Source organism: Crinia signifera, chromosome 2 (genome assembly GCF_055691185.1).
Source record: "Crinia signifera chromosome 2, ASM5569118v1, whole genome shotgun sequence".
In the NCBI taxonomy this organism is placed as follows: Eukaryota; Metazoa; Chordata; class Amphibia; order Anura; family Myobatrachidae; genus Crinia; species Crinia signifera.
In genome coordinates this window covers 976621-990124 of record NC_139218.1, presented here as the reverse complement: position 1 = coordinate 990124, position 13504 = coordinate 976621, and the positions used below count along the sequence as shown (strand labels likewise).

The following is a 13504-nucleotide window of genomic DNA, read 5'->3' as shown; positions in this document are numbered from 1 at the left end:
GGCGCTGCGGCAGGCAGGGTCAGGAGCGGGGACCGCAGATGCAGAGAGACCGGGTGCGCGGCGTGAGAATAGAAAGAGATCCCATTCAAAGGACTGGGCGGCCGCTGATTGGCTGCGTTCTCATTTTATACATGCTCTGCACCAGGCCTCACCTCACAGCAGCGCTGCAGTAGGGGACCTGTCCCAGCTCAGTGCTGCTCATACAGTTTAAAACACATTTTACACTGGTCAAGTGCCCACTTCATGTGAAGATGGCACCACAGCACAGGGATTGGTACTTGTTTTCTAGCACGGCGCCACCGATTGTGATTGTATCCATCGGGTCGGAAAAATCGCGTCTATCGCATGCCAACCAAATCGCATGCGATGCGATCGACCCGATTTTTACATTGGAATCAATGTAAAATGGTCCCTGAGACCCGATTTTACATTGATTTCAATGTTTAAAAGCCCCCAAACCCCCCATTTTAATACTAAATCCCCCCTCATGTTTGAAATGCCCCCCACCCCATTCTTAACGCCACCCCGCTATTGATGCCAACCCGAAGCGTGTCGAGTGGCGGCGGAACGCGTCCTCCGACCTTTTCATACCCCCACTATCCACGTCGGCGTGGAGTTGATGTTATAAAGTGTGGCGAGCGCACACGCATAACTTCACAGGTATACGCGTCCCCTCGCGGAGCTCGCCACGCTTTATAAAACCAATTCCACGCCGACGTGGATAGTAGGGGTATGAAAAGGTCGGAGGACGCGTCCGCCGGCCCTCGCGGGCTCGCTGCGCTCGCCGCGCTTCGGGTTGGCGTCAATAGCGGGGTGGCGTTAATAATGACGGGGGCATTAAACATACTTTACAACTATATTCAATGTGAAATGGGCCATATTGGCCCATTTCACATTGTCATCTATGTAAAATCGTGTTGATCGCATTGCGGGCCATTATAATGGCCCGCGACCTACGCGATCAACCCGATTTTCACATTAAAAATAATTTAACATTAAAGTCTATAGAAAAATCGCATTGATCGCGTCAGTTGCATCGCGGCCCCTTATTAAGGGACGCGATCAACGCGATTTTCTTTCACTGGCAAATAAGCTGGTGATTGACAGAAAATCGGGTCTATCGCGTTGATTGTATGCCTTAAGTACCCAGGGATTATACCCTTTCAGTGCCCATGTGTCCATTTTGTTAATGTGGGACAGGGTCTCCGGCTACACCCTCCCTGATCCCTATTATTACTTATCTATAATATCCCCCTGTCCTATAATATCGCAGTGTCCCCATGTTCTTTCAAATATATCAAGGGCTTTAACAAGGTACAGGTGGGAGACATTCTTCACAGGAAGAGGAGCAGCAGAACACGAGGACATGCACTGACACTAGAGGGAGGAAGGTACAGGAGGGAGACATTAGTCACAGGAAGAGGAGCAGCAGAACACGAGGACATGCACTGACACTGGGGGGAGGAAGGTACAGGTGGGAGACATTCTTCACAAGAAAAGGAGCAACAGAACACGAGGACATGCACTGACACTAGAGGGAGGAAGGTACAGGTGGGAGACATTCTTCACAGGAAGAGGAGCAACAGAACACGAGGATATGCACTGACACTAGGGAGAGGAAGGTACAGGTGGGAGACATTAGTCACAGGAAGAGGAGCAGCAGAACACGAGGACATGCACTGACACTAGGGGGAGGAAGGTACAGGTGGGAGACATTAGTCACAGGAAGAGGAGCAGCAGAACACGAGGACATGCACTGACACTAGGGGAGGAAGGTACAGGTGGGAGACATTCTTCACAGGAAGAGGAGCAGCAGAACACGAGGACATGCACTGACACTAGAGGGAGGAAGGTACAGGTGGGAGACATTCTTCACAGGAAGAGGAGCAGCAGAACACGAGGATATGCACTGACACTAGGGGGAGGAAGGTACAGGTGGGAGACATTAGTCACAGGAAGAGGAGCAGCAGAACACGAGGACATGCACTGACACTAGGGGGAGGAAGGTACAGGTGGGAGACATTAGTCACAGGAAGAGGAGCAGCAGAACACGAGGACATGCACTGACACTAGAGGGAGGAAGGTACAGGTGGGAGACATTCTTCACAGGAAGAGGAGCAGCAGAACACGAGGACATGCACTGACACTAGAGGGAGGAAGGTACAGGTGGGAGACATTCTTCACAGGAAGAGGAGCAGCAGAACACGAGGATATGCACTGACACTAGGGGGAGGAAGGTACAGGTGGGAGACATTAGTCACAGGAAGAGGAGCAGCAGAACACGAGGACATGCACTGACACTAGAGGGAGGAAGGTACAGGTGGGAGACATTAGTCACAGGAAGAGGAGCAGCAGAACACGAGGACATGCACTGACACTAGAGGGAGGAAGATTCAGGGGAAATGTGAGGAAGAATTTTTTCACAGAAAGAGTAGTAGATAAGTGGAATAGCCTCCCATCAGAGGTGGTAGACGCAAATACAGTAGTACAATTTAAACATGCTTGGGATAAGCATATTGATATCCTTACAAAAAAATAAGGATCAAATATGGTTTGAGGTTTAAAAAAAGGGGCAGACTAGATGGGCCAAGTGGTTCTTATCTGCTGTCAAATTCTATGTTTCTATGTTTCTAGGTGTCCTCTTATATACATACTGCCTCCCTGACCTCTATTATTACTTATCTATCATATCCCCTGTCCTGTAATATCAGTGTCCCCATGATCCCTATTATTACTTATCTATCATATCCCCTGTCCTGTAATATCGCAGTGTCCCCATGTTCTAGGTGTCCTCTTATATACATACTGCCTCCTGATCCCTATTTTTACTTATCTATCATATCCCCTGTCCTGTAATATCGCAGTGTCCCCATGTTCTAGGTGTCCTCTTATATACATACTGCCTCCCTGACCTCTATTATTACTTATCTATCATATCCCCCTGTCCTGTAATATCAGTGTCCCCATGTTCTAGGTGTCCTCTTATATACATACTGCCCCCCTGATCCCTATTATTATCTATCATATCCCCCTGTCCTGTAATATCGCAGTGTCCTCTTATATACATACTGCCTCCTGACCCCTATTATTACTTATCTATCATATCCCCTGTCCTGTAATATCATTGTCCCCATGTTCTAGGTGTCCTCTTATATACATACTGCCCCCCTGATCCCTATTATTACTTATCTATCATATCCTCCTGTCCTGTAATATCAGTGTCCCCATGTTCTAGGTGTCCTCTTATATACATACTGCCCCCCTGATCCCTATTATTACTTATATATCATATCCCCCTGTCCTGTAATATCAGTGTCCCCATGTTCTAAGTGTCCTCTTATATACATACTGCCCTCCTGACCCCTATTATTACTTATCTATCATATCCCCGTGTCCTGTAATATCAGTGTCCCCATGTTCTAGGTGTCCTCTTATATACATACTGCCTCCTGATCCCTATTATTACTTATCTATCATATCCCCTCTGTCCTGTATTATCAGTGTCCCCATGTTCTAGGTGTCCTCTTATATACACACTGCCCCCCCTGATCCCTATTATTACTTATCTATCATATCCCCTCTGTCCTGTAATATCAGTGTCCCCATGTTCTAGGTGTCTTCTTATATACATACTGCCCTCCTGATCCCTATTATTACTTATCTATCATATCCCCTGTCCTGTAATATCAGTGTCCCCATGTTCTAGGTGTCCTCTTATATACATACTGCCTCCTGATCCCTATTATTACTTATCTATTATATCCCCTCTGTCCTGTACTATCAGTGTCCCCATGTTCTAGGTGTCTTCTTATATACATACTGCCCTCCTGATCCCTATTATTACTTATCTATCATATCCCCGTGTCCTGTAATATCAGTGTCCCCATGTTCTAGGTGTCCTCTTATATACATACTGCCTCCCTCACCCCTATTATTACTTATCTATCATATCCTCCCCTGTCCTGTAATATCAGTGTCCCGTGTTCTAGGTGTCCTCTTATATACATACTGCCTCCCTGATCCCTATTATTACTTATCTATCATATCCCCCTGTCCTGTAATATTGCAGTGTCCCCATGTTCTATGTGTCCTCTTATATACATACTGCCTCCTGATCCCTATTATTACTTATCTATAATATCCCCCTGTCCTATAATATCGCAGTGTCCCCATGTTCTAGGTATCCTCTTAGATAATAATAGGGATCAGGAGGCAGTATGTATATAAGAGGATACCTAGAACATGGGGACACTGCGATATTATAGGACAGGGGGATATTATAGATAAGTAATAATAGGGATCAGGAGGCAGTATGTATATAAGAGGACACATAGAACATGGGGACACTGCAATATTACAGGACAGGGGGATATGATAGATAAGTAATAATAGGGATCAGGAGGCAGTATGTATATATCATATCCCCCTGTCCTGTAATATCGCAGTGTCCCCATGTTCTAGGTGTCCTCTTATAGACATACTGCCTCCCTGATCCCTATTATTACTTATCTATCATATCCTCCCCTGTCCTGTAATATCAGTGTCCCCATGTTCTAGGTGTCCTCTTATATACATACTGCCCCCCTGATCCCTATTATTACTTTGATATTACAGTACAGGGGGATATGATATATAAGTAATAATAGGGATCAGGGGGGCAGTATGTATATAAGAGGACACATAGAACATGGGGACACTGTGATATTACAGGACAGGGGGATATGATAGATAAGTAATAATAGGGATCAGGAGGCAGTATGTATATAAGAGGACACCTAGAACATGGGGACACTGATATTACAGGACAGGGGGATATGATATATGTGTCCCCATGTTCTAGGTGTCCTCTTATATACATACTGCCCCCCCTGATCCCTATTATTACTTATATATCATATCCCCCTGTCCTGTAATATCAGTGTGTCCCCATGTTCTAGGTGTCCTGTTATATACATACTGCCCCCCTGATCCCTATTATTACTTATCTATCATATCCCCTGTCCTGTAATATCGCAGTGTCCCCATGTTCTAGGTGTCCTCTGATATACATACTGCCCCCTGATCCCTATTATTACTTATCTATCATATCCCCTGTCCTGTAATATCGCAGTGTCCCCATGTTCTAGGTGTCCTCTTATATACATACTGCCTCCTGATCCCTATTATTACTTATCTATCATATACCTCTGTCCTGTAATATCAGTGTCCCCATGTTCTAGGTGTCCTCTTATATACATACTGCCCCCCTGATCCCTAATATTACTTATCTATCATATCCCCTGTCCTGTAATATCGCAGTGTCCCCATGTTCTAGGTGTCCTCTTATATACATACTGCCTCCTGATCCCTATTATTACTTATCTATCATATCCCCCCTGTCCTGTAATATCAGTGTCCCCATGTTCTAGGTATCCTCTTATATACATACTGATCCCTATGATTACTTATCTATCATATCCTCCTGTCCTGTAATATCAGTGTCCCCATGTTCTAGGTGTCCTCTTATATACATACTGCCCCCCTGATCCCTATTATTACTTATCTATCATATCCTCCTGTCCTTTAATATCAGTGTCCCCATGTTCTAGGTGTCCTCTTATATACATACTGCCCCCCTGATCCCTATTATTATCTATCATATCCCCCTGTCCTGTAATATCGCAGTGTCCTCTTATATACATACTGCCTCCTGACCCCTATTATTACTTATCTATCATATCCCCTGTCCTGTAATATCATTGTCCCCATGTTCTAGGTGTCCTCTTATATACATACTGCCCCCCTGATCCCTATTATTACTTATCTATCATATCCTCCTGTCCTGTAATATCAGTGTCCCCATGTTCTAGGTGTCCTCTTATATACATACTGCCCCCCTGATCCCTATTATTACTTATATATCATATCCCCCTGTCCTGTAATATCAGTGTCCCCATGTTCTAAGTGTCCTCTTATATACATACTGCCCTCCTGACCCCTATTATTACTTATCTATCATATCCCCGTGTCCTGTAATATCAGTGTCCCCATGTTCTAGGTGTCCTCTTATATACATACTGCCTCCTGATCCCTATTATTACTTATCTATCATATCCCCTCTGTCCTGTATTATCAGTGTCCCCATGTTCTAGGTGTCCTCTTATATACACACTGCCCCCCCTGATCCCTATTATTACTTATCTATCATATCCCCTCTGTCCTGTAATATCAGTGTCCCCATGTTCTAGGTGTCCTCTTATATACATACTGCCCTCCTGATCCCTATTATTACTTATCTATCATATCCCCTGTCCTGTAATATCAGTGTCCCCATGTTCTAGGTGTCCTCTTATATACATACTGCCTCCTGATCCCTATTATTACTTATCTATCATATCCCCCTGTCCTGAAATATCGCAGTGTCGCCATGTTCTAGGTGTCCTCTTATACATACTGCCCCCTGATCCCTATTATTACTTATCTATCATATCCCCCTGTCCTGTAATATTGCAGTGTCCCCATGTTCTAGGTGTCCTCTTATATACATACTGCCTCCTGATCCCTATTATTACTTATCTATTATATCCCCTCTGTCCTGTACTATCAGTGTCCCCATGTTCTAGGTGTCTTCTTATATACATACTGCCCTCCTGATCCCTATTATTACTTATCTATCATATCCCCGTGTCCTGTAATATCAGTGTCCCCATGTTCTAGGTGTCCTCTTATATACATACTGCCTCCCTGACCCCTATTATTACTTATCTATCATATCCTCCCCTGTCCTGTAATATCAGTGTCCCGTGTTCTAGGTGTCCTCTTATATACATACTGCCTCCCTGATCCCTATTATTACTTATCTATCATATTCCCCTGTCCTGTAATATTGCAGTGTCCCCATGTTCTATGTGTCCTCTTATATACATACTGCCTCCTGATCCCTATTATTACTTATCTATAATATCCCCCTGTCCTATAATATCGCAGTGTCCCCATGTTCTAGGTATCCTCTTATATACATACTGCCTCCTGATCCCTATTATTATCTATCATATCCCCCTGTCCTGTAATATCGCAGTGTCCCCATGTTCTAGGTGTCCTCTTATAGACATACTGCCTCCCTGATCCCTATTATTACTTATCTATCATATCCTCCCCTGTCCTGTAATATCAGTGTCCCCATGTTCTAGGTGTCCTCTTATATACATACTGCCCCCCTGATCCCTATTATTACTTTGATATTACAGTACAGGGGGATATGATATATAAGTAATAATAGGCATCAGGGGGGCAGTATGTATATAAGAGGACACCTAGAACATGGGGACATTGATATTACAGGACAAGGGGATATGATAGATAAGTAATAATAGGGATCAGGAGGCAGTATGTATATAAGAGGACACCTAGAACATGGGGACACTGATATTACAGGACAGGGGATATGATAGATAAGTAATAATAGGGATCAGGAGGCAGTATGTATATAAGAGGACACCTAGAACATGGGGACACTGATATTACAGGACAGGGGGATATGATATATGTGTCCCCATGTTCTAGGTGTCCTCTTATATACATACTGCCCCCCCTGATCCCTATTATTACTTATATATCATATCCCCCTGTCCTGTAATATCAGTGTCCCCATGTTCTAGGTGTCCTCTTATATACATACTGCCTCCTGATCCCTATTATTGCTATCATATCCCCCTTTCCTGTAATATCAATGTCCCCATGTTCTAGGTGGCCTCTTATATACATACTGCCTCCTGATCCCTATTATTACTTATCTATCATATCCCCCTGTCCTGTAATATCAGTGTCCCCATGTTCTAGGTGTCCTCTTATATACATACTGCCCTCCTGATCCCTATTATTACTTATCTATCATATCCCCCTGTCCTGTAATATCAATGTCCCCATGTTCTAGGTGTCCTCTTATATACATACTGCCTCCTGATCCCTATTATTACTTATCTATAATATCCCCCTGCCCTATAATATCGCAGTGTCCCCATGTTCTAGGTGTCGTCTTATATACATACTGCCTCCCTGATCCCTATTATTATCTATCATATCCCCCTGTCCTGTAATATCAGTGTCCCCATGTTCTAGGTGTCCTCTTATATACATACTGCCTCCTGATCCCTATTATTACTTATCTATCATATCCCCCTGTCCTGTAATATCAATGTCCCCATGTTCTAGGTGTCCTCTTATATACATACTGCCTCCTGATCCCTATTATTACTAATCTGTCATATCCTCCCCTGTCCTGTAATATCAGTGTCCCCATGTTCTAGGTGTCCTCTTATATACATACTGCCCTCCTGATCCCTATTATTACTTATCTATCATATCCCCTGTCCTGTAATATCGCAGTGTCCCCATGTTCTAGGTGTCCTCTTATATACATACTGCCTCTCAAATCCCTATTATTACTTATCTATTATATCCCCCTGTCCTGTAATATCGCAGTGTCCCCATGTTCTAGGTGTCCTCTTATATACATACTGCCCTCCTGATCCCTATGATTACTTATCGATCATATACCCCTGTCCTGTAATATCAGTGTGTCCCCATGTTCTAGGTGTCCTCTTATATACATACTGCCCTCCTGATCCCTATTATTACTTATCTATCATATAACCCTGTCCTGTAATATCAGTATCCCCATGTTCTAGGTGTCCTCTTATATACATACTGCCCTCCTGATCCCTATTATTACTTATCTATCATATCCCCCTGTCCTATAATATCGCAGTGTCCCCATGTTCTAGGTGTCGTCTTATATACATACTGCCTCCTGATCCCTATTATTACTTATCTATCATATCCCCCTGTCCTATAATATCGCAGTGTCCCCATGTTCTAGGTGTCGTCTTATATACATACTGCCTCCTGATCCCTATTATTACTTATCTATAATATCCCTCTGTCCTATAATATCGCAGTGTCCCCATGTTCTAGGTGTCGTCTTATATACATACTGCCTCCCTGATCCCTATTATCTATCATATCCCCCTGTCCTGTAATATCACAGTGTCCCCATGTTCTAGGTGTCCTCTTATATACATACTGCCTCCCTGACCCCTATTATTACTTATCTATCATATCCTCCTGTCCTGTAATATCAGTGTCCCCATGTTCTAGGTGTCCTCTTATATACATACTGCCCCCTGATCCCTATTATTACTTATCTATCATATCCCCTGTCCTGTAATATCGCAGTGTCCCCATGTTCTAGGTGTCCTCTTATATACATACTGCCCTCCTGATCCCTATTATTACTTCTCTATCATATCCTCCTGTCCTGTAATATCAGTGTCCCCATCTTCTAGGTGTCTTCTTATATACATACTGCCCCCCTGATCCCTATTATTACTTATCTATCATATCCCCTGTCCTGTAATATCGCAGTGTCCCCATGTTCTACGTGTCCTCTTATAGACATACTGCCTCCCTGATCCCTATTATTACTTATCTATCATATCCCCCTGTCCTGTAATATCAGTGTCCCCATGTTCTAGGTGTCCTGTTATATACATACTGCCCCCCCTGATCCCTATTATTACTTATCTATCATATCCTCCTGTCCTGTAATATCAGTGTCCCCATGTTCTAGGTGTCCTGTTATATACATACTGCCCTCCTGATCCCTATTATTACTTATCTATCATATCCCCCTGTCCTATAATATCGCAGTGTCCCCATGTTCTAGGTGTCGTCTTATATACATACTGCCTCCTGATCCCTATTATTACTTATCTATCATATCCCCCTGTCCTATAATATCGCAGTGTCCCCATGTTCTAGGTGTCGTCTTATATACATACTGCCCTCCTGATCCCTATTATTACTTATCTATCATATCCCCCTGTCCTATAATATCGCAGTGTCCCCATGTTCTAGGTGTCGTCTTATATACATACTGCCTCCTGATCCCTATTATTACTTATCTATAATATCCCTCTGTCCTATAATATCGCAGTGTCCCCATGTTCTAGGTGTCGTCTTATATACATACTGCCTCCCTGATCCCTATTATCTATCATATCCCCCTGTCCTGTAATATCACAGTGTCCCCATGTTCTAGGTGTCCTCTTATATACATACTGCCTCCCTGACCCCTATTATTACTTATCTATCATATCCTCCTGTCCTGTAATATCAGTGTCCCCATGTTCTAGGTGTCCTCTTATATACATACTGCCCCCTGATCCCTATTATTACTTATCTATCATATCCCCTGTCCTGTAATATCGCAGTGTCCCCATGTTCTAGGTGTCCTCTTATATACATACTGCCCTCCTGATCCCTATTATTACTTCTCTATCATATCCTCCTGTCCTGTAATATCAGTGTCCCCATCTTCTAGGTGTCTTCTTATATACATACTGCCCCCCTGATCCCTATTATTACTTATCTATCATATCCCCTGTCCTGTAATATCGCAGTGTCCCCATGTTCTACGTGTCCTCTTATAGACATACTGCCTCCCTGATCCCTATTATTACTTATCTATCATATCCCCCTGTCCTGTAATATCAGTGTCCCCATGTTCTAGGTGTCCTGTTATATACATACTGCCCCCCCTGATCCCTATTATTACTTATCTATCATATCCTCCTGTCCTGTAATATCAGTGTCCCCATGTTCTAGGTGTCCTGTTATATACATACTGCCCCCCCTGATCCCTATTATTACTTTGATATTACAGGACAGGGGGATATGATATATAAGTAATAATAGGGATCAGGGGGGCAGTATGTATATAAGAGGACACCTAGAACATGGGGACACTGATATTTCAGGACAGTGGATATGATAGATAAGTAATAATAGGGATCAGGAGGCAGTATGTATATAAGAGGACACCTAGAACATGGGGACACTGATATTACGGGACAGGGGGATATGATATATGTGTCCCCATGTTCTAGGTGTCCTCTTATATACATACTGTCCCCCTGATCCCTATTATTACTTATATATCATATCCCCCTGTCCTGTAATATCAGTGTCCCCATGTTCTAGGTGTCCTCTTATATACATACTGCCTCCTGATCCCTATTATTACTATCATATCCCCCTTTCCTGTAATATCAATGTCCCCATGTTCTAGGTGTCCTCTTATATACATACTGCCTCCTGATCCCTATTATTACTTATCTATCATATCCCCCTGTCCTGTAATATCAGTGTCCCCATGTTCTAGGTGTCCTCTTATATACATACTGCCCTCCTGATCCCTATTATTACTTATCTATCATATCCCCTGTCCTGTAATATCAGTGTCCCCATGTTCTAGGTGTCCTCTGATATACATACTGCCCCCCCTGATCCCTATTATTACTTATCTATCATATCCCCCTGTCCTGTAATATCAATGTCCCCATGTTCTAGGTGTCCTCTTATATACATACTGCCTCCTGATCCCTATTATTACTTATCTATAATATCCCCCTGTCCTATAATATCGCAGTGTCCCCATGTTCTAGGTGTTGTCTTATATACATACTGCCTCCCTGATCCCTATTATTATCTATCATATCCCCCTGTCCTGTAATATCACAGTGTCCCCATGTTCTAGGTGTCCTCTTATATACATACTGCCTCCCTGATCCCTATTATTACTTATCTATCATATCCTCCCCTGTCCTGTAATATCGCAGTGTCCCCATGTTCTAGGTGTCCTCTTATATACATACTGCCTCCTGATCCCTATTATTACTTATCTATCATATCCCCTCTGTCCTGTAATATCAGTGTCCCCATATTCTAGGTGTCCTCTTATATACATACTGCCCTCCTGATCCCTATTATTACTTATCTATCATATCCCTCTGTCCTGAAATATCAGTGTCCCCATGTTCTAGGTGTCCTCTTATATACATACTGCCCCCCTGATCCCTAATATTACTTATCTATCATATCCCCCTGTCCTGTAATATCGCAGTGTCCCCATGTTCTAGGTGTCCTCTGATATACATACTGCCCCCCTGATCCCTATTATTACTTATCTATCATATCCTCCTGTCCTGTAATATCAGTGTCCCCATGTTCTAGGTGTCCTCTTATATACATACTGCCTTCCTGACCCCTATTATTACTTATCTATCATATCCCCGTGTCCTGTAATATCAGTGTCCCCATGTTCTAGGTGTCCTCTTATATACATACTGCCCTCCTGATCCCTATTATTACTTATCTATCATATCCCCCTGTCCTGTAATATCAATGTCCCCATGTTCTAGGTGTCCTCTTATATACATACTGCCTCCTGATCCCTATTATTACTTATCTATAATATCCCCCTGTCCTGTAATATCGCAGTGTCCCCATGTTCTAGGTGTCCTCTTATATACATACTGCCCCCCTGATCCCTATTATTACTTATCTATCATATCCTCCTGTCCTGTAATATCAGTGTCCCCATGTTCTAGGTGTCCTCTTATATACATACTGCCCCCCTGATCCCTATTATTACTTATCTATCATATCCCCCTGTCCTGTAATATCAGTGTCCCCATGTTCTAGGTGTCCTCTGATATACATACTGCCCTCCTGATCCCTATTATTACTTATCTATCATATCCCCCTGTCCTGTAATATCAGTGTCCCCATGTTCTAGGTGTCCTCTGATATACATACTGCCCTCCTGATCCCTATTATTACTTATCTATCATATCGCCCTGTCCTGTAATATCGCAGTGTCCCCATGTTCTAGGTGTCCTCTTATATACATACTGCCCCCCTGATCCCTATTATTACTTATCTATCATATCCTCCTGTCCTGTAATATCAGTGTCCCCATGTTCTAGGTGTCCTCTTATATACATACTGCCCTCCTGACCCCTATTATTACTTATCTATCATATCCTCCCCTGTCCTGTAATATCAGTGTCCCCATGTTCTAGGTGTCCTCCTATATACATACTGCCTCCTGATCCCTATTATTACTTATCTATTATATCCCCCTGTCCTGTAATATCGCAGTGTCCCCATGTTCTAGGTGTCCTCTTATATACATACTGCCCCCCCTGATCCCTATTATTACTTATCTATCATATACCCCTGTCCTGTAATATCAGTGTGTCCCCATGTTCTAGGTGTCCTCTTATATACATACTGCCCTCCTGATCCCTATTATTACTTATTTATCATATACCCCTGTCCTGTAATATCAGTATCCCCATGTTCTAGGTGTCCTCTTATATACATACTGCCTCCTGATCCCTATTATTACTTATCTATTATATCCCCCTGTCCTGTAATATCGCAGTGTCCCCATGTTCTAGGTGTCCTCTTATATACATACTGCCCTCCTGATCCCTATTATTACTTATCTATCATATCCCCCTGTCCTATAATATCGCAGTGTCCCCATGTTCTAGGTGTCGTCTTATATACATACTGCCTCCCTGACCCCTAATATTACTTATCTATCATATCCTCCTGTCCTGTAATATCAGTGTCCCCATGTTCTAGGTGTCCTCTTATATACATACTGCCTCCCTGA

The 13504-nt window shown here is 43.1% G+C and overlaps 1 protein-coding gene across 3 annotated transcripts in view; it reads left to right on the top strand.

Moving 5' to 3' along the window:
* WDR4 (WDR4 tRNA N7-guanosine methyltransferase non-catalytic subunit) overlaps positions 1-13504 on the top strand; it is a 189701-nt gene that overhangs the window by 65206 nt on the left and 110991 nt on the right. The window lies entirely within an intron of this gene.